Raw genomic sequence first — 23,003 nt, forward strand, 5'->3', positions numbered from 1 at the left:
GTTTAAAAATGCCCATTGGCCAGTGTGATAAATGTCTCAATTGATTCTTCATAAAGATTGTGATCTGGTAAAAAATGTATTTTCAAACTGTGGAAAAAGCAACAACACAAATCCTGTTTTATCAAATAGTTACATTTCGGAGCAAATTTTTCATTTTAAATTTCTGATTGTTTTTTTTTCATATATGCAATGCTGCAGCCCAGCAGCTGCTCCAGTGGCGCAATCGGTCAGCGCGCGGTACTTATAAAGCAGTAACTGATGAGCTATGCCGAGGTTGTGAGTTCAAGCCTCACCTGGAGCAGACTTTTCTTGTCTTCCTTTGTTATTTTGAACAAATGCGTTAGCCAAAGTTTCTCGAGTTCCATCATGATCTACTTGCACGATTGAGAAGGAAGTTTCCGAGAGATATTTACTTTTTATGGTTTCTTGTTTAATTTGCTGTATATTACAAAAGTCTCACCAGTTTTACCATGATCTAGTACCATATTGTAAAGGGAAATGCAAAAGATAAATTGTTTTTTTAAGGCTTCTGGGAGCCAAATATTATTTCCTTCATTGGCATCAATAATGTGGAGTGACTACATGATGAAAAGGACATGACAAAGGAAGCCTTGGCTCTCAGCAGAAAAGAAAGAAGCACGTGGTTATGGTTGTTTTCAAGTTGGAGTACAAACTTACAAGACCATTTTTGAAAATGCAATTAAAACGGATAATTGCCTGCTACAGAAAATAGAACCCACGGCATGAACTACCTTGAGAAGCCCCAGTGGCCTAATGGATAAGGCACTGGCCTCCTAAGCCAGGGATTGTGGGTTCAAGTCCCATCTGGGGTGTTTGCTTATCTCTGAAACAGCGCATGGTCTGTCTAATCTTTCTACCAGTTTGAATTTGATCTTGCAAAATTCTCCAAAAAAGAAAGATTGCTACTTTTAATTGAAAGAAGTGTGACCATGCTAAATAATAAAATACAATATTACAAATACAGCATATAAAATATAGCAACAGAGCGTGTGTTCATCCCAGCCAATGCACATGTGCACTTCCTGAAGCAACAGGATGTTTCAGTTTAAAAATGCCCATTGGCCAGTGTGATAAATGTCTCAATTGATTCTTCATAAAGATTGTGATCTGGTAAAAAATGTATTTTCAAACTGTGGAAAAAGCAACAACACAAATCCTGTTTTATCAAATAGTTACATTTCGGAGCAAATTTTTCATTTTAAATTTCTGATTGTTTTTTTTTCATATATGCAATGCTGCAGCCCAGCAGCTGCTCCAGTGGCGCAATCGGTCAGCGCGCGGTACTTATAAAGCAGTAACTGATGAGCTATGCCGAGGTTGTGAGTTCAAGCCTCACCTGGAGCAGACTTTTCTTGTCTTCCTTTGTTATTTTGAACAAATGCGTTAGCCAAAGTTTCTCGAGTTCCATCATGATCTACTTGCACGATTGAGAAGGAAGTTTCTGAGAGATATTTACTTTTTATGGTTTCTTGTTTAATTTGCTGTATATTACAAAAGTCTCACCAGTTTTACCATGATCTAGTACCATATTGTAAAGGGAAATGCAAAAGATAAATTGTTTTTTTAAGGCTTCTGGGAGCCAAATATTATTTCCTTCATTGGCATCAATAATGTGGAGTGACTACATGATGAAAAGGACATGACAAAGGAAGCCTTGGCTCTCAGCAGAAAAGAAAGAAGCACGTGGTTATGGTTGTTTTCAAGTTGGAGTACAAACTTACAAGACCATTTTTGAAAATGCAATTAAAACGGATAATTGCCTGCTACAGAAAATAGAACCCACGGCATGAACTACCTTGAGAAGCCCCAGTGGCCTAATGGATAAGGCACTGGCCTCCTAAGCCAGGGATTGTGGGTTCAAGTCCCATCTGGGGTGTTTGCTTATCTCTGAAACAGCGCATGGTCTGTCTAATCTTTCTACCAGTTTGAATTTGATCTTGCAAAATTCTCCAAAAAAGAAAGATTGCTACTTTTAATTGAAAGAAGTGTGACCATGCTAAATAATAAAATACGATATTACAAATACAGCATATAAAATATAGCAACAGAGCGTGTGTTCATCCCAGCCAATGCACATGTGCACTTCCTGAAGCAACAGGATGTTTCAGTTTAAAAATGCCCATTGGCCAGTGTGATAAATGTCTCAATTGATTCTTCATAAAGATTGTGATCTGGTAAAAAATGTATTTTCAAACTGTGGAAAAAGCAACAACACAAATCCTGTTTTATCAAATAGTTACATTTCGGAGCAAATTTTTCATTTTAAATTTCTGATTGTTTTTTTTTCATATATGCAATGCTGCAGCCCAGCAGCTGCTCCAGTGGCGCAATCGGTCAGCGCGCGGTACTTATAAAGCAGTAACTGATGAGCTATGCCGAGGTTGTGAGTTCAAGCCTCACCTGGAGCAGACTTTTCTTGTCTTCCTTTGTTATTTTGAACAAATGCGTTAGCCAAAGTTTCTCGAGTTCCATCATGATCTACTTGCACGATTGAGAAGGAAGTTTCCGAGAGATATTTACTTTTTATGGTTTCTTGTTTAATTTGCTGTATATTACAAAAGTCTCACCAGTTTTACCATGATCTAGTACCATATTGTAAAGGGAAATGTAAAAGATAAATTGTTTTTTTAAGGCTTCTGGGAGCCAAATATTATTTCCTTCATTGGCATCAATAATGTGGAGTGACTACATGATGAAAAGGACATGACAAAGGAAGCCTTGGCTCTCAGCAGAAAAGAAAGAAGCACGTGGTTATGGTTGTTTTCAAGTTGGAGTACAAACTTACAAGACCATTTTTGAAAATGCAATTAAAACGGATAATTGCCTGCTACAGAAAATAGAACCCACGGCATGAACTACCTTGAGAAGCCCCAGTGGCCTAATGGATAAGGCACTGGCCTCCTAAGCCAGGGATTGTGGGTTCAAGTCCCATCTGGGGTGTTTGCTTATCTCTGAAACAGCGCATGGTCTGTCTAATCTTTCTACCAGTTTGAATTTGATCTTGCAAAATTCTCCAAAAAAGAAAGATTGCTACTTTTAATTGAAAGAAGTGTGACCATGCTAAATAATAAAATACGATATTACAAATACAGCATATAAAATATAGCAACAGAGCGTGTGTTCATCCCAGCCAATGCACATGTGCACTTCCTGAAGCAACAGGATGTTTCAGTTTAAAAATGCCCATTGGCCAGTGTGATAAATGTCTCAATTGATTCTTCATAAAGATTGTGATCTGGTAAAAAATGTATTTTCAAACTGTGGAAAAAGCAACAACACAAATCCTGTTTTATCAAATAGTTACATTTCGGAGCAAATTTTTCATTTTAAATTTCTGATTGTTTTTTTTTCATATATGCAATGCTGCAGCCCAGCAGCTGCTCCAGTGGCGCAATCGGTCAGCGCTCGGTACTTATAAAGCAGTAACTGATGAGCTATGCCGAGGTTGTGAGTTCAAGCCTCACCTGGAGCAGACTTTTCTTGTCTTCCTTTGTTATTTTGAACAAATGCGTTAGCCAAAGTTTCTCGAGTTCCATCATGATCTACTTGCACGATTGAGAAGGAAGTTTCCGAGAGATATTTACTTTTTATGGTTTCTTGTTTAATTTGCTGTATATTACAAAAGTCTCACCAGTTTTACCATGATCTAGTACCATATTGTAAAGGGAAATGCAAAAGATAAATTGTTTTTTTAAGGCTTCTGGGAGCCAAATATTATTTCCTTCATTGGCATCAATAATGTGGAGTGACTACATGATGAAAAGGACATGACAAAGGAAGCCTTGGCTCTCAGCAGAAAAGAAAGAAGCACGTGGTTATGGTTGTTTTCAAGTTGGAGTACAAACTTACAAGACCATTTTTGAAAATGCAATTAAAACGGATAATTGCCTGCTACAGAAAATAGAACCCACGGCATGAACTACCTTGAGAAGCCCCAGTGGCCTAATGGATAAGGCACTGGCCTCCTAAGCCAGGGATTGTGGGTTCAAGTCCCATCTGGGGTGTTTGCTTATCTCTGAAACAGCGCATGGTCTGTCTAATCTTTCTACCAGTTTGAATTTGATCTTGCAAAATTCTCCAAAAAAGAAAGATTGCTACTTTTAATTGAAAGAAGTGTGACCATGCTAAATAATAAAATACGATATTACAAATACAGCATATAAAATATAGCAACAGAGCGTGTGTTCATCCCAGCCAATGCACATGTGCACTTCCTGAAGCAACAGGATGTTTCAGTTTAAAAATGCCCATTGGCCAGTGTGATAAATGTCTCAATTGATTCTTCATAAAGATTGTGATCTGGTAAAAAATGTATTTTCAAACTGTGGAAAAAGCAACAACACAAATCCTGTTTTATCAAATAGTTACATTTCGGAGCAAATTTTTCATTTTAAATTTCTGATTGTTTTTTTTTTCATATATGCAATGCTGCAGCCCAGCAGCTGCTCCAGTGGCGCAATCGGTCAGCGCGCGGTACTTATAAAGCAGTAACTGATGAGCTATGCCGAGGTTGTGAGTTCAAGCCTCACCTGGAGCAGACTTTTCTTGTCTTCCTTTGTTATTTTGAACAAATGCGTTAGCCAAAGTTTCTCGAGTTCCATCATGATCTACTTGCACGATTGAGAAGGAAGTTTCCGAGAGATATTTACTTTTTATGGTTTCTTGTTTAATTTGCTGTATATTACAAAAGTCTCACCAGTTTTACCATGATCTAGTACCATATTGTAAAGGGAAATGCAAAAGATAAATTGTTTTTTTAAGGCTTCTGGGAGCCAAATATTATTTCCTTCATTGGCATCAATAATGTGGAGTGACTACATGATGAAAAGGACATGACAAAGGAAGCCTTGGCTCTCAGCAGAAAAGAAAGAAGCACGTGGTTATGGTTGTTTTCAAGTTGGAGTACAAACTTACAAGACCATTTTTGAAAATGCAATTAAAACGGATAATTGCCTGCTACAGAAAATAGAACCCACGGCATGAACTACCTTGAGAAGCCCCAGTGGCCTAATGGATAAGGCACTGGCCTCCTAAGCCAGGGATTGTGGGTTCAAGTCCCATCTGGGGTGTTTGCTTATCTCTGAAACAGCGCATGGTCTGTCTAATCTTTCTACCAGTTTGAATTTGATCTTGCAAAATTCTCCAAAAAAGAAAGATTGCTACTTTTAATTGAAAGAAGTGTGACCATGCTAAATAATAAAATACGATATTACAAATACAGCATATAAAATATAGCAACAGAGCGTGTGTTCATCCCAGCCAATTCACATGTGCACTTCCTGAAGCAACAGGATGTTTCAGTTTAAAAATGCCCATTGGCCAGTGTGATAAATGTCTCAATTGATTCTTCATAAAGATTGTGATCTGGTAAAAAATGTATTTTCAAACTGTGGAAAAAGCAACAACACAAATCCTGTTTTATCAAATAGTTACATTTCGGAGCAAATTTTTCATTTTAAATTTCTGATTGTTTTTTTTTCATATATGCAATGCTGCAGCCCAGCAGCTGCTCCAGTGGCGCAATCGGTCAGCGCGCGGTACTTATAAAGCAGTAACTGATGAGCTATGCCGAGGTTGTGAGTTCAAGCCTCACCTGGAGCAGACTTTTCTTGTCTTCCTTTGTTATTTTGAACAAATGCGTTAGCCAAAGTTTCTCGAGTTCCATCATGATCTACTTGCACGATTGAGAAGGAAGTTTCCGAGAGATATTTACTTTTTATGGTTTCTTGTTTAATTTGCTGTATATTACAAAAGTCTCACCAGTTTTACCATGATCTAGTACCATATTGTAAAGGGAAATGTAAAAGATAAATTGTTTTTTTAAGGCTTCTGGGAGCCAAATATTATTTCCTTCATTGGCATCAATAATGTGGAGTGACTACATGATGAAAAGGACATGACAAAGGAAGCCTTGGCTCTCAGCAGAAAAGAAAGAAGCACGTGGTTATGGTTGTTTTCAAGTTGGAGTACAAACTTACAAGACCATTTTTGAAAATGCAATTAAAACGGATAATTGCCTGCTACAGAAAATAGAACCCACGGCATGAACTACCTTGAGAAGCCCCAGTGGCCTAATGGATAAGGCACTGGCCTCCTAAGCCAGGGATTGTGGGTTCAAGTCCCATCTGGGGTGTTTGCTTATCTCTGAAACAGCGCATGGTCTGTCTAATCTTTCTACCAGTTTGAATTTGATCTTGCAAAATTCTCCAAAAAAGAAAGATTGCTACTTTTAATTGAAAGAAGTGTGACCATGCTAAATAATAAAATACGATATTACAAATACAGCATATAAAATATAGCAACAGAGCGTGTGTTCATCCCAGCCAATGCACATGTGCACTTCCTGAAGCAACAGGATGTTTCAGTTTAAAAATGCCCATTGGCCAGTGTGATAAATGTCTCAATTGATTCTTCATAAAGATTGTGATCTGGTAAAAAATGTATTTTCAAACTGTGGAAAAAGCAACAACACAAATCCTGTTTTATCAAATAGTTACATTTCGGAGCAAATTTTTCATTTTAAATTTCTGATTGTTTTTTTTTCATATATGCAATGCTGCAGCCCAGCAGCTGCTCCAGTGGCACAATCGGTCAGCGCTCGGTACTTATAAAGCAGTAACTGATGAGCTATGCCGAGGTTGTGAGTTCAAGCCTCACCTGGAGCAGACTTTTCTTGTCTTCCTTTGTTATTTTGAACAAATGCGTTAGCCAAAGTTTCTCGAGTTCCATCATGATCTACTTGCACGATTGAGAAGGAAGTTTCCGAGAGATATTTACTTTTTATGGTTTCTTGTTTAATTTGCTGTATATTACAAAAGTCTCACCAGTTTTACCATGATCTAGTACCATATTGTAAAGGGAAATGCAAAAGATAAATTGTTTTTTTAAGGCTTCTGGGAGCCAAATATTATTTCCTTCATTGGCATCAATAATGTGGAGTGACTACATGATGAAAAGGACATGACAAAGGAAGCCTTGGCTCTCAGCAGAAAAGAAAGAAGCACGTGGTTATGGTTGTTTTCAAGTTGGAGTACAAACTTACAAGACCATTTTTGAAAATGCAATTAAAACGGATAATTGCCTGCTACAGAAAATAGAACCCACGGCATGAACTACCTTGAGAAGCCCCAGTGGCCTAATGGATAAGGCACTGGCCTCCTAAGCCAGGGATTGTGGGTTCAAGTCCCATCTGGGGTGTTTGCTTATCTCTGAAACAGCGCATGGTCTGTCTAATCTTTCTACCAGTTTGAATTTGATCTTGCAAAATTCTCCAAAAAAGAAAGATTGCTACTTTTAATTGAAAGAAGTGTGACCATGCTAAATAATAAAATACGATATTACAAATACAGCATATAAAATATAGCAACAGAGCGTGTGTTCATCCCAGCCAATGCACATGTGCACTTCCTGAAGCAACAGGATGTTTCAGTTTAAAAATGCCCATTGGCCAGTGTGATAAATGTCTCAATTGATTCTTCATAAAGATTGTGATCTGGTAAAAAATGTATTTTCAAACTGTGGAAAAAGCAACAACACAAATCCTGTTTTATCAAATAGTTACATTTCGGAGCAAATTTTTCATTTTAAATTTCTGATTGTTTTTTTTTCATATATGCAATGCTGCAGCCCAGCAGCTGCTCCAGTGGCGCAATCGGTCAGCGCGCGGTACTTATAAAGCAGTAACTGATGAGCTATGCCGAGGTTGTGAGTTCAAGCCTCACCTGGAGCAGACTTTTCTTGTCTTCCTTTGTTATTTTGAACAAATGCGTTAGCCAAAGTTTCTCGAGTTCCATCATGATCTACTTGCACGATTGAGAAGGAAGTTTCCGAGAGATATTTACTTTTTATGGTTTCTTGTTTAATTTGCTGTATATTACAAAAGTCTCACCAGTTTTACCATGATCTAGTACCATATTGTAAAGGGAAATGCAAAAGATAAATTGTTTTTTTAAGGCTTCTGGGAGCCAAATATTATTTCCTTCATTGGCATCAATAATGTGGAGTGACTACATGATGAAAAGGACATGACAAAGGAAGCCTTGGCTCTCAGCAGAAAAGAAAGAAGCACGTGGTTATGGTTGTTTTCAAGTTGGAGTACAAACTTACAAGACCATTTTTGAAAATGCAATTAAAACGGATAATTGCCTGCTACAGAAAATAGAACCCACGGCATGAACTACCTTGAGAAGCCCCAGTGGCCTAATGGATAAGGCACTGGCCTCCTAAGCCAGGGATTGTGGGTTCAAGTCCCATCTGGGGTGTTTGCTTATCTCTGAAACAGCGCATGGTCTGTCTAATCTTTCTACCAGTTTGAATTTGATCTTGCAAAATTCTCCAAAAAAGAAAGATTGCTACTTTTAATTGAAAGAAGTGTGACCATGCTAAATAATAAAATACGATATTACAAATACAGCATATAAAATATAGCAACAGAGCGTGTGTTCATCCCAGCCAATGCACATGTGCACTTCCTGAAGCAACAGGATGTTTCAGTTTAAAAATGCCCATTGGCCAGTGTGATAAATGTCTCAATTGATTCTTCATAAAGATTGTGATCTGGTAAAAAATGTATTTTCAAACTGTGGAAAAAGCAACAACACAAATCCTGTTTTATCAAATAGTTACATTTCGGAGCAAATTTTTCATTTTAAATTTCTGATTGTTTTTTTTTCATATATGCAATGCTGCAGCCCAGCAGCTGCTCCAGTGGCGCAATCGGTCAGCGCGCGGTACTTATAAAGCAGTAACTGATGAGCTATGCCGAGGTTGTGAGTTCAAGCCTCACCTGGAGCAGACTTTTCTTGTCTTCCTTTGTTATTTTGAACAAATGCGTTAGCCAAAGTTTCTCGAGTTCCATCATGATCTACTTGCACGATTGAGAAGGAAGTTTCCGAGAGATATTTACTTTTTATGGTTTCTTGTTTAATTTGCTGTATATTACAAAAGTCTCACCAGTTTTACCATGATCTAGTACCATATTGTAAAGGGAAATGTAAAAGATAAATTGTTTTTTTAAGGCTTCTGGGAGCCAAATATTATTTCCTTCATTGGCATCAATAATGTGGAGTGACTACATGATGAAAAGGACATGACAAAGGAAGCCTTGGCTCTCAGCAGAAAAGAAAGAAGCACGTGGTTATGGTTGTTTTCAAGTTGGAGTACAAACTTACAAGACCATTTTTGAAAATGCAATTAAAACGGATAATTGCCTGCTACAGAAAATAGAACCCACGGCATGAACTACCTTGAGAAGCCCCAGTGGCCTAATGGATAAGGCACTGGCCTCCTAAGCCAGGGATTGTGGGTTCAAGTCCCATCTGGGGTGTTTGCTTATCTCTGAAACAGCGCATGGTCTGTCTAATCTTTCTACCAGTTTGAATTTGATCTTGCAAAATTCTCCAAAAAAGAAAGATTGCTACTTTTAATTGAAAGAAGTGTGACCATGCTAAATAATAAAATACGATATTACAAATACAGCATATAAAATATAGCAACAGAGCGTGTGTTCATCCCAGCCAATGCACATGTGCACTTCCTGAAGCAACAGGATGTTTCAGTTTAAAAATGCCCATTGGCCAGTGTGATAAATGTCTCAATTGATTCTTCATAAAGATTGTGATCTGGTAAAAAATGTATTTTCAAACTGTGGAAAAAGCAACAACACAAATCCTGTTTTATCAAATAGTTACATTTCGGAGCAAATTTTTCATTTTAAATTTCTGATTGTTTTTTTTTCATATATGCAATGCTGCAGCCCAGCAGCTGCTCCAGTGGCGCAATCGGTCAGCGCTCGGTACTTATAAAGCAGTAACTGATGAGCTATGCCGAGGTTGTGAGTTCAAGCCTCACCTGGAGCAGACTTTTCTTGTCTTCCTTTGTTATTTTGAACAAATGCGTTAGCCAAAGTTTCTCGAGTTCCATCATGATCTACTTGCACGATTGAGAAGGAAGTTTCCGAGAGATATTTACTTTTTATGGTTTCTTGTTTAATTTGCTGTATATTACAAAAGTCTCACCAGTTTTACCATGATCTAGTACCATATTGTAAAGGGAAATGCAAAAGATAAATTGTTTTTTTAAGGCTTCTGGGAGCCAAATATTATTTCCTTCATTGGCATCAATAATGTGGAGTGACTACATGATGAAAAGGACATGACAAAGGAAGCCTTGGCTCTCAGCAGAAAAGAAAGAAGCACGTGGTTATGGTTGTTTTCAAGTTGGAGTACAAACTTACAAGACCATTTTTGAAAATGCAATTAAAACGGATAATTGCCTGCTACAGAAAATAGAACCCACGGCATGAACTACCTTGAGAAGCCCCAGTGGCCTAATGGATAAGGCACTGGCCTCCTAAGCCAGGGATTGTGGGTTCAAGTCCCATCTGGGGTGTTTGCTTATCTCTGAAACAGCGCATGGTCTGTCTAATCTTTCTACCAGTTTGAATTTGATCTTGCAAAATTCTCCAAAAAAGAAAGATTGCTACTTTTAATTGAAAGAAGTGTGACCATGCTAAATAATAAAATACGATATTACAAATACAGCATATAAAATATAGCAACAGAGCGTGTGTTCATCCCAGCCAATGCACATGTGCACTTCCTGAAGCAACAGGATGTTTCAGTTTAAAAATGCCCATTGGCCAGTGTGATAAATGTCTCAATTGATTCTTCATAAAGATTGTGATCTGGTAAAAAATGTATTTTCAAACTGTGGAAAAAGCAACAACACAAATCCTGTTTTATCAAATAGTTACATTTCGGAGCAAATTTTTCATTTTAAATTTCTGATTGTTTTTTTTTCATATATGCAATGCTGCAGCCCAGCAGCTGCTCCAGTGGCGCAATCGGTCAGCGCGCGGTACTTATAAAGCAGTAACTGATGAGCTATGCCGAGGTTGTGAGTTCAAGCCTCACCTGGAGCAGACTTTTCTTGTCTTCCTTTGTTATTTTGAACAAATGCGTTAGCCAAAGTTTCTCGAGTTCCATCATGATCTACTTGCACGATTGAGAAGGAAGTTTCCGAGAGATATTTACTTTTTATGGTTTCTTGTTTAATTTGCTGTATATTACAAAAGTCTCACCAGTTTTACCATGATCTAGTACCATATTGTAAAGGGAAATGCAAAAGATAAATTGTTTTTTTAAGGCTTCTGGGAGCCAAATATTATTTCCTTCATTGGCATCAATAATGTGGAGTGACTACATGATGAAAAGGACATGACAAAGGAAGCCTTGGCTCTCAGCAGAAAAGAAAGAAGCACGTGGTTATGGTTGTTTTCAAGTTGGAGTACAAACTTACAAGACCATTTTTGAAAATGCAATTAAAACGGATAATTGCCTGCTACAGAAAATAGAACCCACGGCATGAACTACCTTGAGAAGCCCCAGTGGCCTAATGGATAAGGCACTGGCCTCCTAAGCCAGGGATTGTGGGTTCAAGTCCCATCTGGGGTGTTTGCTTTTCTCTGAAACAGCGCATGGTCTGTCTAATCTTTCTACCAGTTTGAATTTGATCTTGCAAAATTCTCCAAAAAAGAAAGATTGCTACTTTTAATTGAAAGAAGTGTGACCATGCTAAATAATAAAATACGATATTACAAATACAGCATATAAAATATAGCAACAGAGCGTGTGTTCATCCCAGCCAATTCACATGTGCACTTCCTGAAGCAACAGGATGTTTCAGTTTAAAAATGCCCATTGGCCAGTGTGATAAATGTCTCAATTGATTCTTCATAAAGATTGTGATCTGGTAAAAAATGTATTTTCAAACTGTGGAAAAAGCAACAACACAAATCCTGTTTTATCAAATAGTTACATTTCGGAGCAAATTTTTCATTTTAAATTTCTGATTGTTTTTTTTTCATATATGCAATGCTGCAGCCCAGCAGCTGCTCCAGTGGCGCAATCGGTCAGCGCGCGGTACTTATAAAGCAGTAACTGATGAGCTATGCCGAGGTTGTGAGTTCAAGCCTCACCTGGAGCAGACTTTTCTTGTCTTCCTTTGTTATTTTGAACAAATGCGTTAGCCAAAGTTTCTCGAGTTCCATCATGATCTACTTGCACGATTGAGAAGGAAGTTTCCGAGAGATATTTACTTTTTATGGTTTCTTGTTTAATTTGCTGTATATTACAAAAGTCTCACCAGTTTTACCATGATCTAGTACCATATTGTAAAGGGAAATGTAAAAGATAAATTGTTTTTTTAAGGCTTCTGGGAGCCAAATATTATTTCCTTCATTGGCATCAATAATGTGGAGTGACTACATGATGAAAAGGACATGACAAAGGAAGCCTTGGCTCTCAGCAGAAAAGAAAGAAGCACGTGGTTATGGTTGTTTTCAAGTTGGAGTACAAACTTACAAGACCATTTTTGAAAATGCAATTAAAACGGATAATTGCCTGCTACAGAAAATAGAACCCACGGCATGAACTACCTTGAGAAGCCCCAGTGGCCTAATGGATAAGGCACTGGCCTCCTAAGCCAGGGATTGTGGGTTCAAGTCCCATCTGGGGTGTTTGCTTATCTCTGAAACAGCGCATGGTCTGTCTAATCTTTCTACCAGTTTGAATTTGATCTTGCAAAATTCTCCAAAAAAGAAAGATTGCTACTTTTAATTGAAAGAAGTGTGACCATGCTAAATAATAAAATACGATATTACAAATACAGCATATAAAATATAGCAACAGAGCGTGTGTTCATCCCAGCCAATGCACATGTGCACTTCCTGAAGCAACAGGATGTTTCAGTTTAAAAATGCCCATTGGCCAGTGTGATAAATGTCTCAATTGATTCTTCATAAAGATTGTGATCTGGTAAAAAATGTATTTTCAAACTGTGGAAAAAGCAACAACACAAATCCTGTTTTATCAAATAGTTACATTTCGGAGCAAATTTTTCATTTTAAATTTCTGATTGTTTTTTTTTCATATATGCAATGCTGCAGCCCAGCAGCTGCTCCAGTGGCACAATCGGTCAGCGCTCGGTACTTATAAAGCAGTAACTGATGAGCTATGCCGAGGTTGTGAGTTCAAGCCTCACCTGGAGCAGACTTTTCTTGTCTTCCTTTGTTATTTTGAACAAATGCGTTAGCCAAAGTTTCTCGAGTTCCATCATGATCTACTTGCACGATTGAGAAGGAAGTTTCCGAGAGATATTTACTTTTTATGGTTTCTTGTTTAATTTGCTGTATATTACAAAAGTCTCACCAGTTTTACCATGATCTAGTACCATATTGTAAAGGGAAATGCAAAAGATAAATTGTTTTTTTAAGGCTTCTGGGAGCCAAATATTATTTCCTTCATTGGCATCAATAATGTGGAGTGACTACATGATGAAAAGGACATGACAAAGGAAGCCTTGGCTCTCAGCAGAAAAGAAAGAAGCACGTGGTTATGGTTGTTTTCAAGTTGGAGTACAAACTTACAAGACCATTTTTGAAAATGCAATTAAAACGGATAATTGCCTGCTACAGAAAATAGAACCCACGGCATGAACTACCTTGAGAAGCCCCAGTGGCCTAATGGATAAGGCACTGGCCTCCTAAGCCAGGGATTGTGGGTTCAAGTCCCATCTGGGGTGTTTGCTTATCTCTGAAACAGCGCATGGTCTGTCTAATCTTTCTACCAGTTTGAATTTGATCTTGCAAAATTCTCCAAAAAAGAAAGATTGCTACTTTTAATTGAAAGAAGTGTGACCATGCTAAATAATAAAATACGATATTACAAATACAGCATATAAAATATAGCAACAGAGCGTGTGTTCATCCCAGCCAATGCACATGTGCACTTCCTGAAGCAACAGGATGTTTCAGTTTAAAAATGCCCATTGGCCAGTGTGATAAATGTCTCAATTGATTCTTCATAAAGATTGTGATCTGGTAAAAAATGTATTTTCAAACTGTGGAAAAAGCAACAACACAAATCCTGTTTTATCAAATAGTTACATTTCGGAGCAAATTTTTCATTTTAAATTTCTGATTGTTTTTTTTTCATATATGCAATGCTGCAGCCCAGCAGCTGCTCCAGTGGCGCAATCGGTCAGCGCGCGGTACTTATAAAGCAGTAACTGATGAGCTATGCCAAGGTTGTGAGTTCAAGCCTCACCTGGAGCAGACTTTTCTTGTCTTCCTTTGTTATTTTGAACAAATGCGTTAGCCAAAGTTTCTCGAGTTCCATCATGATCTACTTGCACGATTGAGAAGGAAGTTTCCGAGAGATATTTACTTTTTATGGTTTCTTGTTTAATTTGCTGTATATTACAAAAGTCTCACCAGTTTTACCATGATCTAGTACCATATTGTAAAGGGAAATGCAAAAGATAAATTGTTTTTTTAAGGCTTCTGGGAGCCAAATATTATTTCCTTCATTGGCATCAATAATGTGGAGTGACTACATGATGAAAAGGACATGACAAAGGAAGCCTTGGCTCTCAGCAGAAAAGAAAGAAGCACGTGGTTATGGTTGTTTTCAAGTTGGAGTACAAACTTACAAGACCATTTTTGAAAATGCAATTAAAACGGATAATTGCCTGCTACAGAAAATAGAACCCACGGCATGAACTACCTTGAGAAGCCCCAGTGGCCTAATGGATAAGGCACTGGCCTCCTAAGCCAGGGATTGTGGGTTCAAGTCCCATCTGGGGTGTTTGCTTATCTCTGAAACAGCGCATGGTCTGTCTAATCTTTCTACCAGTTTGAATTTGATCTTGCAAAATTCTCCAAAAAAGAAAGATTGCTACTTTTAATTGAAAGAAGTGTGACCATGCTAAATAATAAAATACGATATTACAAATACAGCATATAAAATATAGCAACAGAGCGTGTGTTCATCCCAGCCAATGCACATGTGCACTTCCTGAAGCAACAGGATGTTTCAGTTTAAAAATGCCCATTGGCCAGTGTGATAAATGTCTCAATTGATTCTTCATAAAGATTGTGATCTGGTAAAAAATGTATTTTCAAACTGTGGAAAAAGCAACAACACAAATCCTGTTTTATCAAATAGTTACATTTCGGAGCAAATTTTTCATTTTAAATTTCTGATTGTTTTTTTTTCATATATGCAATGCTGCAGCCCAGCAGCTGCTCCAGTGGCGCAATCGGTCAGCGCGCGGTACTTATAAAGCAGTAACTGATGAGCTATGCCGAGGTTGTGAGTTCAAGCCTCACCTGGAGCAGACTTTTCTTGTCTTCCTTTGTTATTTTGAACAAATGCGTTAGCCAAAGTTTCTCGAGTTCCATCATGATCTACTTGCACGATTGAGAAGGAAGTTTCCGAGAGATATTTACTTTTTATGGTTTCTTGTTTAATTTGCTGTATATTACAAAAGTCTCACCAGTTTTACCATGATCTAGTACCATATTGTAAAGGGAAATGTAAAAGATAAATTGTTTTTTTAAGGCTTCTGGGAGCCAAATATTATTTCCTTCATTGGCATCAATAATGTGGAGTGACTACATGATGAAAAGGACATGACAAAGGAAGCCTTGGCTCTCAGCAGAAAAGAAAGAAGCACGTGGTTATGGTTGTTTTCAAGTTGGAGTACAAACTTACAAGACCATTTTTGAAAATGCAATTAAAACGGATAATTGCCTGCTACAGAAAATAGAACCCACGGCATGAACTACCTTGAGAAGCCCCAGTGGCCTAATGGATAAGGCACTGGCCTCCTAAGCCAGGGATTGTGGGTTCAAGTCCCATCTGGGGTGTTTGCTTATCTCTGAAACAGCGCATGGTCTGTCTAATCTTTCTACCAGTTTGAATTTGATCTTGCAAAATTCTCCAAAAAAGAAAGATTGCTACTTTTAATTGAAAGAAGTGTGACCATGCTAAATAATAAAATACGATATTACAAATACAGCATATAAAATATAGCAACAGAGCGTGTGTTCATCCCAGCCAATGCACATGTGCACTTCCTGAAGCAACAGGATGTTTCAGTTTAAAAATGCCCATTGGCCAGTGTGATAAATGTCTCAATTGATTCTTCATAAAGATTGTGATCTGGTAAAAAATGTATTTTCAAACTGTGGAAAAAGCAACAACACAAATCCTGTTTTATCAAATAGTTACATTTCGGAGCAAATTTTTCATTTTAAATTTCTGATTGTTTTTTTTTCATATATGCAATGCTGCAGCCCAGCAGCTGCTCCAGTGGCGCAATCGGTCAGCGCTCGGTACTTATAAAGCAGTAACTGATGAGCTATGCCGAGGTTGTGAGTTCAAGCCTCACCTGGAGCAGACTTTTCTTGTCTTCCTTTGTTATTTTGAACAAATGCGTTAGCCAAAGTTTCTCGAGTTCCATCATGATCTACTTGCACGATTGAGAAGGAAGTTTCCGAGAGATATTTACTTTTTATGGTTTCTTGTTTAATTTGCTGTATATTACAAAAGTCTCACCAGTTTTACCATGATCTAGTACCATATTGTAAAGGGAAATGCAAAAGATAAATTGTTTTTTTAAGGCTTCTGGGAGCCAAATATTATTTCCTTCATTGGCATCAATAATGTGGAGTGACTACATGATGAAAAGGACATGACAAAGGAAGCCTTGGCTCTCAGCAGAAAAGAAAGAAGCACGTGGTTATGGTTGTTTTCAAGTTGGAGTACAAACTTACAAGACCATTTTTGAAAATGCAATTAAAACGGATAATTGCCTGCTACAGAAAATAGAACCCACGGCATGAACTACCTTGAGAAGCCCCAGTGGCCTAATGGATAAGGCACTGGCCTCCTAAGCCAGGGATTGTGGGTTCAAGTCCCATCTGGGGTGTTTGCTTATCTCTGAAACAGCGCATGGTCTGTCTAATCTTTCTACCAGTTTGAATTTGATCTTGCAAAATTCTCCAAAAAAGAAAGATTGCTACTTTTAATTGAAAGAAGTGTGACCATGCTAAATAATAAAATACGATATTACAAATACAGCATATAAAATATAGCAACAGAGCGTGTGTTCATCCCAGCCAATGCACATGTGCACTTCCTGAAGCAACAGGATGTTTCAGTTTAAAAATGCCCATTGGCCAGTGTGATAAATGTCTCAATTGATTCTTCATAAAGATTGTGATCTGGTAAAAAATGTATTTTCAAACTGTGGAAAAAGCAACAACACAAATCCTGTTTTATCAAATAGTTACATTTCGGAGCAAATTTTTCATTTTAAATTTCTGATTGTTTTTTTTTCATATATGCAATGCTGCAGCCCAGCAGCTGCTCCAGTGGCGCAATCGGTCAGCGCGCGGTACTTATAAAGCAGTAACTGATGAGCTATGCCGAGGTTGTGAGTTCAAGCCTCACCTGGAGCAGACTTTTCTTGTCTTCCTTTGTTATTTTGAACAAATGCGTTAGCCAAAGTTTCTCGAGTTCCATCATGATCTACTTGCACGATTGAGAAGGAAGTTTCCGAGAGATATTTACTTTTTATGGTTTCTTGTTTAATTTGCTGTATATTACAAAAGTCTCACCAGTTTTACCATGATCTAGTACCATATTGTAAAGGGAAATGCAAAAGATAAATTGTTTTTTTAAGGCTTCTGGGAGCCAAATATTATTTCCTTCATTGGCATCAATAATGTGGAGTGACTACATGATGAAAAGGACATGACAAAGGAAGCCTTGGCTCTCAGCAGAAAAGAAAGAAGCACGTGGTTATGGTTGTTTTCAAGTTGGAGTACAAACTTACAAGACCATTTTTGAAAATGCAATTAAAACGGATAATTGCCTGCTACAGAAAATAGAACCCACGGCATGAACTACCTTGAGAAGCCCCAGTGGCCTAATGGATAAGGCACTGGCCTCCTAAGCCAGGGATTGTGGGTTCAAGTCCCATCTGGGGTGTTTGCTTATCTCTGAAACAGCGCATGGTCTGTCTAATCTTTCTACCAGTTTGAATTTGATCTTGCAAAATTCTCCAAAAAAGAAAGATTGCTACTTTTAATTGAAAGAAGTGTGACCATGCTAAATAATAAAATACGATATTACAAATACAGCATATAAAATATAGCAACAGAGCGTGTGTTCATCCCAGCCAATTCACATGTGCACTTCCTGAAGCAACAGGATGTTTCAGTTTAAAAATGCCCATTGGCCAGTGTGATAAATGTCTCAATTGATTCTTCATAAAGATTGTGATCTGGTAAAAAATGTATTTTCAAACTGTGGAAAAAGCAACAACACAAATCCTGTTTTATCAAATAGTTACATTTCGGAGCAAATTTTTCATTTTAAATTTCTGATTGTTTTTTTTTCATATATGCAATGCTGCAGCCCAGCAGCTGCTCCAGTGGCGCAATCGGTCAGCGCGCGGTACTTATAAAGCAGTAACTGATGAGCTATGCCGAGGTTGTGAGTTCAAGCCTCACCTGGAGCAGACTTTTCTTGTCTTCCTTTGTTATTTTGAACAAATGCGTTAGCCAAAGTTTCTCGAGTTCCATCATGATCTACTTGCACGATTGAGAAGGAAGTTTCCGAGAGATATTTACTTTTTATGGTTTCTTGTTTAATTTGCTGTATATTACAAAAGTCTCACCAGTTTTACCATGATCTAGTACCATATTGTAAAGGGAAATGTAAAAGATAAATTGTTTTTTTAAGGCTTCTGGGAGCCAAATATTATTTCCTTCATTGGCATCAATAATGTGGAGTGACTACATGATGAAAAGGACATGACAAAGGAAGCCTTGGCTCTCAGCAGAAAAGAAAGAAGCACGTGGTTATGGTTGTTTTCAAGTTGGAGTACAAACTTACAAGACCATTTTTGAAAATGCAATTAAAACGGATAATTGCCTGCTACAGAAAATAGAACCCACGGCATGAACTACCTTGAGAAGCCCCAGTGGCCTAATGGATAAGGCACTGGCCTCCTAAGCCAGGGATTGTGGGTTCAAGTCCCATCTGGGGTGTTTGCTTATCTCTGAAACAGCGCATGGTCTGTCTAATCTTTCTACCAGTTTGAATTTGATCTTGCAAAATTCTCCAAAAAAGAAAGATTGCTACTTTTAATTGAAAGAAGTGTGACCATGCTAAATAATAAAATACGATATTACAAATACAGCATATAAAATATAGCAACAGAGCGTGTGTTCATCCCAGCCAATGCACATGTGCACTTCCTGAAGCAACAGGATGTTTCAGTTTAAAAATGCCCATTGGCCAGTGTGATAAATGTCTCAATTGATTCTTCATAAAGATTGTGATCTGGTAAAAAATGTATTTTCAAACTGTGGAAAAAGCAACAACACAAATCCTGTTTTATCAAATAGTTACATTTCGGAGCAAATTTTTCATTTTAAATTTCTGATTGTTTTTTTTTCATATATGCAATGCTGCAGCCCAGCAGCTGCTCCAGTGGCGCAATCGGTCAGCGCGCGGTACTTATAAAGCAGTAACTGATGAGCTATGCCGAGGTTGTGAGTTCAAGCCTCACCTGGAGCAGACTTTTCTTGTCTTCCTTTGTTATTTTGAACAAATGCGTTAGCCAAAGTTTCTCGAGTTCCATCATGATCTACTTGCACGATTGAGAAGGAAGTTTCCGAGAGATATTTACTTTTTATGGTTTCTTGTTTAATTTGCTGTATATTACAAAAGTCTCACCAGTTTTACCATGATCTAGTACCATATTGTAAAGGGAAATGCAAAAGATAAATTGTTTTTTTAAGGCTTCTGGGAGCCAAATATTATTTCCTTCATTGGCATCAATAATGTGGAGTGACTACATGATGAAAAGGACATGACAAAGGAAGCCTTGGCTCTCAGCAGAAAAGAAAGAAGCACGTGGTTATGGTTGTTTTCAAGTTGGAGTACAAACTTACAAGACCATTTTTGAAAATGCAATTAAAACGGATAATTGCCTGCTACAGAAAATAGAACCCACGGCATGAACTACCTTGAGAAGCCCCAGTGGCCTAATGGATAAGGCACTGGCCTCCTAAGCGAGGGATTGTGGGTTCAAGTCCCATCTGGGGTGTTTGCTTATCTCTGAAACAGCGCATGGTCTGTCTAATCTTTCTACCAGTTTGAATTTGATCTTGCAAAATTCTCCAAAAAAGAAAGATTGCTACTTTTAATTGAAAGAAGTGTGACCATGCTAAATAATAAAATACGATATTACAAATACAGCATATAAAATATAGCAACAGAGCGTGTGTTCATCCCAGCCAATGCACATGTGCACTTCCTGAAGCAACAGGATGTTTCAGTTTAAAAATGCCCATTGGCCAGTGTGATAAATGTCTCAATTGATTCTTCATAAAGATTGTGATCTGGTAAAAAATGTATTTTCAAACTGTGGAAAAAGCAACAACACAAATCCTGTTTTATCAAATAGTTACATTTCGGAGCAAATTTTTCATTTTAAATTTCTGATTGTTTTTTTTTCATATATGCAATGCTGCAGCCCAGCAGCTGCTCCAGTGGCGCAATCGGTCAGCGCGCGGTACTTATAAAGCAGTAACTGATGAGCTATGCCGAGGTTGTGAGTTCAAGCCTCACCTGGAGCAGACTTTTCTTGTCTTCCTTTGTTATTTTGAACAAATGCGTTAGCCAAAGTTTCTCGAGTTCCATCATGATCTACTTGCACGATTGAGAAGGAAGTTTCCGAGAGATATTTACTTTTTATGGTTTCTTGTTTAATTTGCTGTATATTACAAAAGTCTCACCAGTTTTACCATGATCTAGTACCATATTGTAAAGGGAAATGTAAAAGATAAATTGTTTTTTTAAGGCTTCTGGGAGCCAAATATTATTTCCTTCATTGGCATCAATAATGTGGAGTGACTACATGATGAAAAGGACATGACAAAGGAAGCCTTGGCTCTCAGCAGAAAAGAAAGAAGCACGTGGTTATGGTTGTTTTCAAGTTGGAGTACAAACTTACAAGACCATTTTTGAAAATGCAATTAAAACGGATAATTGCCTGCTACAGAAAATAGAACCCACGGCATGAACTACCTTGAGAAGCCCCAGTGGCCTAATGGATAAGGCACTGGCCTCCTAAGCCAGGGATTGTGGGTTCAAGTCCCATCTGGGGTGTTTGCTTATCTCTGAAACAGCGCATGGTCTGTCTAATCTTTCTACCAGTTTGAATTTGATCTTGCAAAATTCTCCAAAAAAGAAAGATTGCTACTTTTAATTGAAAGAAGTGTGACCATGCTAAATAATAAAATACGATATTACAAATACAGCATATAAAATATAGCAACAGAGCGTGTGTTCATCCCAGCCAATGCACATGTGCACTTCCTGAAGCAACAGGATGTTTCAGTTTAAAAATGCCCATTGGCCAGTGTGATAAATGTCTCAATTGATTCTTCATAAAGATTGTGATCTGGTAAAAAATGTATTTTCAAACTGTGGAAAAAGCAACAACACAAATCCTGTTTTATCAAATAGTTACATTTCGGAGCAAATTTTTCATTTTAAATTTCTGATTGTTTTTTTTTCATATATGCAATGCTGCAGCCCAGCAGCTGCTCCAGTGGCGCAATCGGTCAGCGCTCGGTACTTATAAAGCAGTAACTGATGAGCTATGCCGAGGTTGTGAGTTCAAGCCTCACCTGGAGCAGACTTTTCTTGTCTTCCTTTGTTATTTTGAACAAATGCGTTAGCCAAAGTTTCTCGAGTTCCATCATGATCTACTTGCACGATTGAGAAGGAAGTTTCCGAGAGATATTTACTTTTTATGGTTTCTTGTTTAATTTGCTGTATATTACAAAAGTCTCACCAGTTTTACCATGATCTAGTACCATATTGTAAAGGGAAATGCAAAAGATAAATTGTTTTTTTAAGGCTTCTGGGAGCCAAATATTATTTCCTTCATTGGCATCAATAATGTGGAGTGACTACATGATGAAAAGGACATGACAAAGGAAGCCTTGGCTCTCAGCAGAAAAGAAAGAAGCACGTGGTTATGGTTGTTTTCAAGTTGGAGTACAAACTTACAAGACCATTTTTGAAAATGCAATTAAAACGGATAATTGCCTGCTACAGAAAATAGAACCCACGGCATGAACTACCTTGAGAAGCCCCAGTGGCCTAATGGATAAGGCACTGGCCTCCTAAGCCAGGGATTGTGGGTTCAAGTCCCATCTGGGGTGTTTGCTTATCTCTGAAACAGCGCATGGTCTGTCTAATCTTTCTACCAGTTTGAATTTGATCTTGCAAAATTCTCCAAAAAAGAAAGATTGCTACTTTTAATTGAAAGAAGTGTGACCATGCTAAATAATAAAATACGATATTACAAATACAGCATATAAAATATAGCAACAGAGCGTGTGTTCATCCCAGCCAATGCACATGTGCACTTCCTGAAGCAACAGGATGTTTCAGTTTAAAAATGCCCATTGGCCAGTGTGATAAATGTCTCAATTGATTCTTCATAAAGATTGTGATCTGGTAAAAAATGTATTTTCAAACTGTGGAAAAAGCAACAACACAAATCCTGTTTTATCAAATAGTTACATTTCGGAGCAAATTTTTCATTTTAAATTTCTGATTGTTTTTTTTTCATATATGCAATGCTGCAGCCCAGCAGCTGCTCCAGTGGCGCAATCGGTCAGCGCGCGGTACTTATAAAGCAGTAACTGATGAGCTATGCCGAGGTTGTGAGTTCAAGCCTCACCTGGAGCAGACTTTTCTTGTCTTCCTTTGTTATTTTGAACAAATGCGTTAGCCAAAGTTTCTCGAGTTCCATTATGATCTACTTGCACGATTGAGAAGGAAGTTTCCGAGAGATATTTACTTTTTATGGTTTCTTGTTTAATTTGCTGTATATTACAAAAGTCTCACCAGTTTTACCATGATCTAGTACCATATTGTAAAGGGAAATGTAAAAGATAAATTGTTTTTTAACCCCTTCAGCCCCAAGCCTATTTTGACCCTAAAGACCAGGCCATTTTTTGCAATTCTGACCAGTGTCACTTTATGAGGTTATAACTCTGGAACGCTTCAACGGATCCCGGTGATTCTGAGATAGTTTTTTCGTGA

At 37.9% G+C, this 23,003-nt stretch overlaps 43 non-coding genes across 43 annotated transcripts; all 43 read left to right on the forward strand.

Annotated features, from left to right (window-relative positions):
- The first annotated feature begins 208 nt into the window (after positions 1-208).
- Positions 209-301, forward strand: TRNAI-UAU (transfer RNA isoleucine (anticodon UAU)). The gene is given in 2 exon segments: positions 209-246; positions 266-301. It is a non-coding gene; the product is annotated as a tRNA-Ile (tRNA).
- A 459-nt stretch (positions 302-760) lies between these two features.
- On the forward strand, positions 761-833 carry TRNAR-CCU (transfer RNA arginine (anticodon CCU)). Its single transcript has one exon. It is a non-coding gene; the product is annotated as a tRNA-Arg (tRNA).
- Positions 834-1,272: 439 nt separating this feature from the next.
- TRNAI-UAU (transfer RNA isoleucine (anticodon UAU)) lies at positions 1,273-1,365 on the forward strand. Its single transcript is given in 2 exon segments — positions 1,273-1,310; positions 1,330-1,365. It is a non-coding gene; the product is annotated as a tRNA-Ile (tRNA).
- A 459-nt stretch (positions 1,366-1,824) lies between these two features.
- On the forward strand, positions 1,825-1,897 carry TRNAR-CCU (transfer RNA arginine (anticodon CCU)). The gene has a single exon. It is a non-coding gene; the product is annotated as a tRNA-Arg (tRNA).
- A 439-nt stretch (positions 1,898-2,336) lies between these two features.
- On the forward strand, positions 2,337-2,429 carry TRNAI-UAU (transfer RNA isoleucine (anticodon UAU)). The gene is given in 2 exon segments: positions 2,337-2,374; positions 2,394-2,429. It is a non-coding gene; the product is annotated as a tRNA-Ile (tRNA).
- Positions 2,430-2,888: 459 nt separating this feature from the next.
- TRNAR-CCU (transfer RNA arginine (anticodon CCU)) lies at positions 2,889-2,961 on the forward strand. Its single transcript has one exon. It is a non-coding gene; the product is annotated as a tRNA-Arg (tRNA).
- Positions 2,962-3,400: 439 nt separating this feature from the next.
- TRNAI-UAU (transfer RNA isoleucine (anticodon UAU)) lies at positions 3,401-3,493 on the forward strand. Its single transcript is given in 2 exon segments — positions 3,401-3,438; positions 3,458-3,493. It is a non-coding gene; the product is annotated as a tRNA-Ile (tRNA).
- Positions 3,494-3,952: 459 nt separating this feature from the next.
- TRNAR-CCU (transfer RNA arginine (anticodon CCU)) lies at positions 3,953-4,025 on the forward strand. The gene has a single exon. It is a non-coding gene; the product is annotated as a tRNA-Arg (tRNA).
- Positions 4,026-4,465: 440 nt separating this feature from the next.
- Positions 4,466-4,558, forward strand: TRNAI-UAU (transfer RNA isoleucine (anticodon UAU)). The gene is given in 2 exon segments: positions 4,466-4,503; positions 4,523-4,558. It is a non-coding gene; the product is annotated as a tRNA-Ile (tRNA).
- Positions 4,559-5,017: 459 nt separating this feature from the next.
- On the forward strand, positions 5,018-5,090 carry TRNAR-CCU (transfer RNA arginine (anticodon CCU)). The gene has a single exon. It is a non-coding gene; the product is annotated as a tRNA-Arg (tRNA).
- Positions 5,091-5,529: 439 nt separating this feature from the next.
- Positions 5,530-5,622, forward strand: TRNAI-UAU (transfer RNA isoleucine (anticodon UAU)). The gene is given in 2 exon segments: positions 5,530-5,567; positions 5,587-5,622. It is a non-coding gene; the product is annotated as a tRNA-Ile (tRNA).
- Positions 5,623-6,081: 459 nt separating this feature from the next.
- Positions 6,082-6,154, forward strand: TRNAR-CCU (transfer RNA arginine (anticodon CCU)). The gene has a single exon. It is a non-coding gene; the product is annotated as a tRNA-Arg (tRNA).
- Positions 6,155-6,593: 439 nt separating this feature from the next.
- On the forward strand, positions 6,594-6,686 carry TRNAI-UAU (transfer RNA isoleucine (anticodon UAU)). The gene is given in 2 exon segments: positions 6,594-6,631; positions 6,651-6,686. It is a non-coding gene; the product is annotated as a tRNA-Ile (tRNA).
- A 459-nt stretch (positions 6,687-7,145) lies between these two features.
- On the forward strand, positions 7,146-7,218 carry TRNAR-CCU (transfer RNA arginine (anticodon CCU)). The gene has a single exon. It is a non-coding gene; the product is annotated as a tRNA-Arg (tRNA).
- Positions 7,219-7,657: 439 nt separating this feature from the next.
- TRNAI-UAU (transfer RNA isoleucine (anticodon UAU)) lies at positions 7,658-7,750 on the forward strand. The gene is given in 2 exon segments: positions 7,658-7,695; positions 7,715-7,750. It is a non-coding gene; the product is annotated as a tRNA-Ile (tRNA).
- Positions 7,751-8,209: 459 nt separating this feature from the next.
- TRNAR-CCU (transfer RNA arginine (anticodon CCU)) lies at positions 8,210-8,282 on the forward strand. The gene has a single exon. It is a non-coding gene; the product is annotated as a tRNA-Arg (tRNA).
- A 439-nt stretch (positions 8,283-8,721) lies between these two features.
- On the forward strand, positions 8,722-8,814 carry TRNAI-UAU (transfer RNA isoleucine (anticodon UAU)). The gene is given in 2 exon segments: positions 8,722-8,759; positions 8,779-8,814. It is a non-coding gene; the product is annotated as a tRNA-Ile (tRNA).
- Positions 8,815-9,273: 459 nt separating this feature from the next.
- TRNAR-CCU (transfer RNA arginine (anticodon CCU)) lies at positions 9,274-9,346 on the forward strand. The gene has a single exon. It is a non-coding gene; the product is annotated as a tRNA-Arg (tRNA).
- A 439-nt stretch (positions 9,347-9,785) lies between these two features.
- On the forward strand, positions 9,786-9,878 carry TRNAI-UAU (transfer RNA isoleucine (anticodon UAU)). The gene is given in 2 exon segments: positions 9,786-9,823; positions 9,843-9,878. It is a non-coding gene; the product is annotated as a tRNA-Ile (tRNA).
- A 459-nt stretch (positions 9,879-10,337) lies between these two features.
- Positions 10,338-10,410, forward strand: TRNAR-CCU (transfer RNA arginine (anticodon CCU)). Its single transcript has one exon. It is a non-coding gene; the product is annotated as a tRNA-Arg (tRNA).
- A 439-nt stretch (positions 10,411-10,849) lies between these two features.
- Positions 10,850-10,942, forward strand: TRNAI-UAU (transfer RNA isoleucine (anticodon UAU)). The gene is given in 2 exon segments: positions 10,850-10,887; positions 10,907-10,942. It is a non-coding gene; the product is annotated as a tRNA-Ile (tRNA).
- Positions 10,943-11,401: 459 nt separating this feature from the next.
- TRNAR-CCU (transfer RNA arginine (anticodon CCU)) lies at positions 11,402-11,474 on the forward strand. The gene has a single exon. It is a non-coding gene; the product is annotated as a tRNA-Arg (tRNA).
- Positions 11,475-11,913: 439 nt separating this feature from the next.
- Positions 11,914-12,006, forward strand: TRNAI-UAU (transfer RNA isoleucine (anticodon UAU)). The gene is given in 2 exon segments: positions 11,914-11,951; positions 11,971-12,006. It is a non-coding gene; the product is annotated as a tRNA-Ile (tRNA).
- Positions 12,007-12,465: 459 nt separating this feature from the next.
- On the forward strand, positions 12,466-12,538 carry TRNAR-CCU (transfer RNA arginine (anticodon CCU)). Its single transcript has one exon. It is a non-coding gene; the product is annotated as a tRNA-Arg (tRNA).
- A 439-nt stretch (positions 12,539-12,977) lies between these two features.
- TRNAI-UAU (transfer RNA isoleucine (anticodon UAU)) lies at positions 12,978-13,070 on the forward strand. Its single transcript is given in 2 exon segments — positions 12,978-13,015; positions 13,035-13,070. It is a non-coding gene; the product is annotated as a tRNA-Ile (tRNA).
- Positions 13,071-13,529: 459 nt separating this feature from the next.
- TRNAR-CCU (transfer RNA arginine (anticodon CCU)) lies at positions 13,530-13,602 on the forward strand. Its single transcript has one exon. It is a non-coding gene; the product is annotated as a tRNA-Arg (tRNA).
- Positions 13,603-14,041: 439 nt separating this feature from the next.
- On the forward strand, positions 14,042-14,134 carry TRNAI-UAU (transfer RNA isoleucine (anticodon UAU)). Its single transcript is given in 2 exon segments — positions 14,042-14,079; positions 14,099-14,134. It is a non-coding gene; the product is annotated as a tRNA-Ile (tRNA).
- A 459-nt stretch (positions 14,135-14,593) lies between these two features.
- On the forward strand, positions 14,594-14,666 carry TRNAR-CCU (transfer RNA arginine (anticodon CCU)). Its single transcript has one exon. It is a non-coding gene; the product is annotated as a tRNA-Arg (tRNA).
- A 439-nt stretch (positions 14,667-15,105) lies between these two features.
- On the forward strand, positions 15,106-15,198 carry TRNAI-UAU (transfer RNA isoleucine (anticodon UAU)). The gene is given in 2 exon segments: positions 15,106-15,143; positions 15,163-15,198. It is a non-coding gene; the product is annotated as a tRNA-Ile (tRNA).
- A 459-nt stretch (positions 15,199-15,657) lies between these two features.
- TRNAR-CCU (transfer RNA arginine (anticodon CCU)) lies at positions 15,658-15,730 on the forward strand. Its single transcript has one exon. It is a non-coding gene; the product is annotated as a tRNA-Arg (tRNA).
- Positions 15,731-16,169: 439 nt separating this feature from the next.
- On the forward strand, positions 16,170-16,262 carry TRNAI-UAU (transfer RNA isoleucine (anticodon UAU)). The gene is given in 2 exon segments: positions 16,170-16,207; positions 16,227-16,262. It is a non-coding gene; the product is annotated as a tRNA-Ile (tRNA).
- Positions 16,263-16,721: 459 nt separating this feature from the next.
- Positions 16,722-16,794, forward strand: TRNAR-CCU (transfer RNA arginine (anticodon CCU)). The gene has a single exon. It is a non-coding gene; the product is annotated as a tRNA-Arg (tRNA).
- A 439-nt stretch (positions 16,795-17,233) lies between these two features.
- TRNAI-UAU (transfer RNA isoleucine (anticodon UAU)) lies at positions 17,234-17,326 on the forward strand. Its single transcript is given in 2 exon segments — positions 17,234-17,271; positions 17,291-17,326. It is a non-coding gene; the product is annotated as a tRNA-Ile (tRNA).
- Positions 17,327-17,785: 459 nt separating this feature from the next.
- TRNAR-CCU (transfer RNA arginine (anticodon CCU)) lies at positions 17,786-17,858 on the forward strand. The gene has a single exon. It is a non-coding gene; the product is annotated as a tRNA-Arg (tRNA).
- A 439-nt stretch (positions 17,859-18,297) lies between these two features.
- On the forward strand, positions 18,298-18,390 carry TRNAI-UAU (transfer RNA isoleucine (anticodon UAU)). Its single transcript is given in 2 exon segments — positions 18,298-18,335; positions 18,355-18,390. It is a non-coding gene; the product is annotated as a tRNA-Ile (tRNA).
- Positions 18,391-18,849: 459 nt separating this feature from the next.
- Positions 18,850-18,922, forward strand: TRNAR-CCU (transfer RNA arginine (anticodon CCU)). Its single transcript has one exon. It is a non-coding gene; the product is annotated as a tRNA-Arg (tRNA).
- A 439-nt stretch (positions 18,923-19,361) lies between these two features.
- TRNAI-UAU (transfer RNA isoleucine (anticodon UAU)) lies at positions 19,362-19,454 on the forward strand. The gene is given in 2 exon segments: positions 19,362-19,399; positions 19,419-19,454. It is a non-coding gene; the product is annotated as a tRNA-Ile (tRNA).
- A 459-nt stretch (positions 19,455-19,913) lies between these two features.
- TRNAR-CCU (transfer RNA arginine (anticodon CCU)) lies at positions 19,914-19,986 on the forward strand. Its single transcript has one exon. It is a non-coding gene; the product is annotated as a tRNA-Arg (tRNA).
- A 439-nt stretch (positions 19,987-20,425) lies between these two features.
- Positions 20,426-20,518, forward strand: TRNAI-UAU (transfer RNA isoleucine (anticodon UAU)). Its single transcript is given in 2 exon segments — positions 20,426-20,463; positions 20,483-20,518. It is a non-coding gene; the product is annotated as a tRNA-Ile (tRNA).
- Positions 20,519-20,977: 459 nt separating this feature from the next.
- Positions 20,978-21,050, forward strand: TRNAR-CCU (transfer RNA arginine (anticodon CCU)). Its single transcript has one exon. It is a non-coding gene; the product is annotated as a tRNA-Arg (tRNA).
- A 439-nt stretch (positions 21,051-21,489) lies between these two features.
- TRNAI-UAU (transfer RNA isoleucine (anticodon UAU)) lies at positions 21,490-21,582 on the forward strand. The gene is given in 2 exon segments: positions 21,490-21,527; positions 21,547-21,582. It is a non-coding gene; the product is annotated as a tRNA-Ile (tRNA).
- Positions 21,583-22,041: 459 nt separating this feature from the next.
- On the forward strand, positions 22,042-22,114 carry TRNAR-CCU (transfer RNA arginine (anticodon CCU)). Its single transcript has one exon. It is a non-coding gene; the product is annotated as a tRNA-Arg (tRNA).
- A 439-nt stretch (positions 22,115-22,553) lies between these two features.
- TRNAI-UAU (transfer RNA isoleucine (anticodon UAU)) lies at positions 22,554-22,646 on the forward strand. The gene is given in 2 exon segments: positions 22,554-22,591; positions 22,611-22,646. It is a non-coding gene; the product is annotated as a tRNA-Ile (tRNA).
- The last annotated feature ends 357 nt before the right edge of the window (positions 22,647-23,003 follow it).

This window comes from Anomaloglossus baeobatrachus, chromosome 4 (assembly GCF_048569485.1).
Source record: "Anomaloglossus baeobatrachus isolate aAnoBae1 chromosome 4, aAnoBae1.hap1, whole genome shotgun sequence".
In the NCBI taxonomy this organism is placed as follows: domain Eukaryota; kingdom Metazoa; phylum Chordata; class Amphibia; order Anura; family Aromobatidae; genus Anomaloglossus; species Anomaloglossus baeobatrachus.